Here is a 4,237-nt window from a genome sequence, read left to right on the forward strand (position 1 = left end):
GTCTCATCTAATTTTCAAGACTTAAATTAAACATTGGCAATTCTGAAATTGGGTTACTTAGGGAAAATATTGCTGCAAATAAATTTGTTATACGACGTTATACTACATAATTTATAATAGTTTGAAACTTCTGCGTTCTTTTTGCGCTACCCTGTATATTGGAATGTCCAGGTATTAACTTCGAGCAGGTAGTAATGTTGGTAGAATAAAGTAGATTCACCAGGTTAATGTAGGTAGAATTTTCCAAGTCGGTAATGTAGATATCCATCCACCGTGTGACGGTCGCCAATGTCAATCCTAATAAGATGGCTGGTCCAGGTAAAAATACGATGTCAGTAGTAGAGCGTTGGGCTACAAAACCCGAGGTCGGGTGTTCGAACCTGGGCTGAGGTAGGAATTTTTCAACTGCGGCAGAGATGGGAATTTCCTTAGATCAGTTTAGAGCATTCTGCCGGCTACTCCGAATTAGGTTTTCCTGCAGATTTCCTAATTCGTAAGGTAAATACCGGAGTAGTATAGAACAACTTAAGACCTTCTGCAGGAGCACCTCTAAAAAGTGTTATGCGGGTCACTCTGTAATTGGGCATAAGCCTGTTGAGAGCCTAGAAGAAGAAGGGCAATAAATAAATAAGTAAACGTCCAAAAGTAACGGTGCACTAATGGAAAAATTTGTATGTAACCCATGCGACGGCAGAACTGAAGAGAAAAGAAATACAACTACACGCAACATCAAATTAAAGAAGGGATAGAATTAGAAGAACCATGGGAAACATCTGCACGACCTCGGCCGACAAAACAGAGAACTGCTGTAATGAGAAATCTGTAACAGCGAAAATAAGAACTAAGGTAATCAGAAATCTACTACAGAAATAACTAGATCTAAACTGGTGAGTTACGAAGAAAATACCTAGGTGGCGTAAGAATATTGAATGTAAACGAGAGAAAGAATCAAAAAGTTACTTAAATGGAATTTAAATCAAGAATATCAATTGGTAAGAAAAGAGCGTAACAATTTAAAACGTCTAAAATGCAGTATACGCCTTAAAAAATAGCCATTAAGTGTAAAACCACCTTTTTTAATAGGATCACACGATGGGCTGTGATTAGAATTTATTAATATATAGAAGAATTTCTGCTGACTCAGTAAATACAATTATTATTAATCCGGTAGGCGGTAATCAATAAACTATTAGACGGTCTAACACTAATAACACATAGAATCAGTAGCTGTGTATTCTTCACAAGAGTAAATTCTATTCAAATATAAAATTACCTCTTATTTTCCTCGTAACTTACATGGACTTATTAATGACTTCATTAACACTACTGTATTACTCCTGCCCTACTTGGTCATAGAGGGGGATGTTTATTGCTCGATTAAATTTAGAAGCAGTCCTTAATTGAAACGGAGAATTGCTAATTTTCACGTCACCTAAATGTATTATGCAATTACACAAAAAATGATAAACCCTCGGCAAAGTTTTACGCTAATAATTTCTCTAAACTGGGGGTGTTTTTTGTGTATGATCCAATTAGAAACTGTGTTCTACTAGAATTTGAAATCTACGATGTATTCCGTTCTAATTTTAGTATTTTCGAAGCACGTAATTGCCAAGCTTTATGGGAAAGCTTTCCCATTTACTGTAAGATGCATTATTTATCTACATACCACACAACAATGGTTCAATTGTAAGTAATTGCTATAGAAAAAAACGCGTTTTTGTGTTCAATGATATAAGCTAGGCTGGCAGAATAAAAGTTCTTTGATGCACACAGTTTTAATTTCTATACCGTTTATCCGAAATTACTTGCGGGTGCTACACACCTTATAGTCGTGCTTAAGGAATAAAGTACCACTACAAGCAATTCCAATCGAAAGCTACGAGCTGCAGTTGAAAATTCTTGTCCAATCATTATATTAAGTGCTTTTTCAGATCAAGTCAATCATATCATGAAAACGTGTAATTGCAGTAAGTGCCTACCTATCGCATTCAGCTCTTGAGTACATGGAACTGCGATATTTTGCATCGCTATGAGCGACATTTGTACGGTCACTTGTTAAACTGCCGTAATCAGAAATTAAAAATCTCCCTCATTATTTCCACTCAAAGTTTTATTTCGCCCCTTGCATTTTTTTAAATTATAATTCATTGCTCTCGACGTTTCATACCAGCATTTCAACAATTAATTTTTTTGTGTAAATTAATGATAACTGGTCACGAATGGAAGTAGTGAGCTCTATTTTTCTCGAGTACACCTCGGCAGACCGCCACTTTCGCAATTTGTTGGTAAACTCGCCCGTTACGGTGACTTGCAAATTGCTAGGCAGATCTGTAAACAAGATCATAAGTTAAACAGATCACGATAAGGGACTATACCCGTTGCGTGCATGTAATCCTGTTCGCTTTGATAGCTGTCTTGCAGTTGTACGGATAAATTCGGGCTGTTTTGTGTTTCCACTTCAACGGAAACGTTAGTCGGTTGTAATAGTAGCATTAGGTTGTATCAATTGATGATGTGCATCAATGTTAATAGGGCATTTTTGCTAAGAACGAAGGTTTTCGATGGCTACTGCAGTGGCTGTGTGCGGAAATGTATTTTTTCTACTACTACCTTAGAATCACGTCATACTTGCTTCTTTTTTAACAACAGAATCTCGCCTATTCTCTGCTAGTGAAGTGGAATAATTTCATTCTAGCTCTTGTGATGGAATGAGCACATGTGGCGACATCTAAAACAGGACATCCTAAACCAAAATTCTTAAACTGTCAAAATTTTAATTACGCTTGCGCCAGATATTAAATTTTAAGGACCGGTAGCGCGAAAATGAATAGCAGTGGCCAGTGAGGATTTAATGGAACTTTCAAATACTCCCCCGGAAATCACCGTGGAAGCAGAACACGCAAAAAAATTTACTTCCCGACAAACTAAAAGTGTACGAACATACATACAGCAAATTTTTGGAGTGGAGGACAAGAAAAAAACCAACTCATTTTCAGAGAACGTAGTGCTTACTTTAGCAAACTATCACAGTAAATTAAAGCATCCACATTGTGGAAAACGTATTCCATGCTGTGCTCTACGATACTTTTGAACAATAATGTAGATATAAGCAGCTATGCTAAGTTGCAGGCCTTGTTAAAAATGCAATCCAGCGGCTATTTCCCTAAAAAGTCAAAAATTCTATCAACGAGCAAAGTAAAAATGTTTATTCAAAAAGCACCCCCGACAGTTCATATCTACTATAACATTACACGTTCAAATCGTTACTCGTTACATCATATTTATTTTACATTTGCAGGTTGCTCTTATAGTTGGCATTAGTGGTGCTTGTCGTAAGCACGAATTGTGGAACATAAAAATCGGTGGACTTAGGTGGAACTGTAATTAGAATACCCAATACGAAAACTAATGTACAACGAAAGTTTACAATTACGAGGAACCCGTACGTTGGTATACCTACAACCAAACATCAAGTTGCATATTCTACAATGAATTAATGTACCTCACTGCACTATACAAAAAGAACATCCATATCAAAACAGTTAACGTTGTTGGTCATCCAGAACACATTTCCTCCAGGAAGTTTTAAAACTAACCTAAAATATAATGCTCACTAAAATGTTACCTACACTCGTAGATACCTTACATACAAATTTTTCGAGTAGTGCTATGATGTTTATTTCTAATTTGCATCCATAACGTCCTCTTTGTAGCATTTTGTATTTGAATTTATACACATCATGAATTACATTCCGGTCGCAATCTCGAATACGTTTATCGCTTATGGTTATGTTTATCTAAATCTAAATGATCCACGCCGATACACTGCGCAGGACAGGGCCGATACACTGCGCAGGACAGGGCACATTCAATAAATGTGCACATTTGTAAATAATATCACAGAAAAGTTAGTTTTCCTTTTCTGGGATAATATTGAGGGAAGAGAAATTGTCGAGGAATTTGTTTATACAGCCATTTAGACAAATATCTGTCAAATATGCCACAGTGATCTGTTATACCAACCCACCGTACATAGACGTCCATACTAATGTGTGAATTGTCTATAGTTAACCCTGCTTGTTTTACATATTTTGCAAAAATTCGTCGTAGTAGTAGAAAAAATTATGTCTATTACTTGTAAGGAATAGGTATTCAACGCTCGTGAAACCGTCACACTCGCCTTCGGCTCGTGTGACGAACTTTCCACTCGCGCGGAATACACTCTATTCCATAC

The 4,237-nt window shown here is 36.7% G+C and overlaps 1 long non-coding RNA gene across 3 annotated transcripts; it reads right to left on the bottom strand.

Annotated features, from left to right (window-relative positions):
* Positions 1 to 2,602: 2,602 nt before the first annotated feature.
* Positions 2,603 to 3,832, bottom strand: LOC116162763. Of its 3 annotated transcripts, none has more exons than XR_004143606.1 (3): positions 3,650 to 3,832; positions 3,016 to 3,599; positions 2,603 to 2,731 (listed from the first exon to the last, which is right to left on the bottom strand). It is a non-coding gene; the product is annotated as an uncharacterized LOC116162763 (long non-coding RNA). The 3 variants fall into 3 exon arrangements; XR_004143607.1 differs by having other exon boundaries at positions 2,625 to 2,731; positions 2,785 to 3,599; positions 3,654 to 3,832; XR_004143605.1 differs by having other exon boundaries at positions 2,625 to 2,731; positions 2,785 to 3,599.
* Between the last annotated feature and the right edge of the window lie 405 nt (positions 3,833 to 4,237).

The sequence above is a fragment of the Photinus pyralis genome, unplaced genomic scaffold (genome assembly GCF_008802855.1).
Source record: "Photinus pyralis isolate 1611_PpyrPB1 unplaced genomic scaffold, Ppyr1.3 Ppyr1.4_LG2, whole genome shotgun sequence".
Lineage (NCBI taxonomy): Eukaryota > Metazoa > Arthropoda > Insecta > Coleoptera > Lampyridae > Photinus > Photinus pyralis.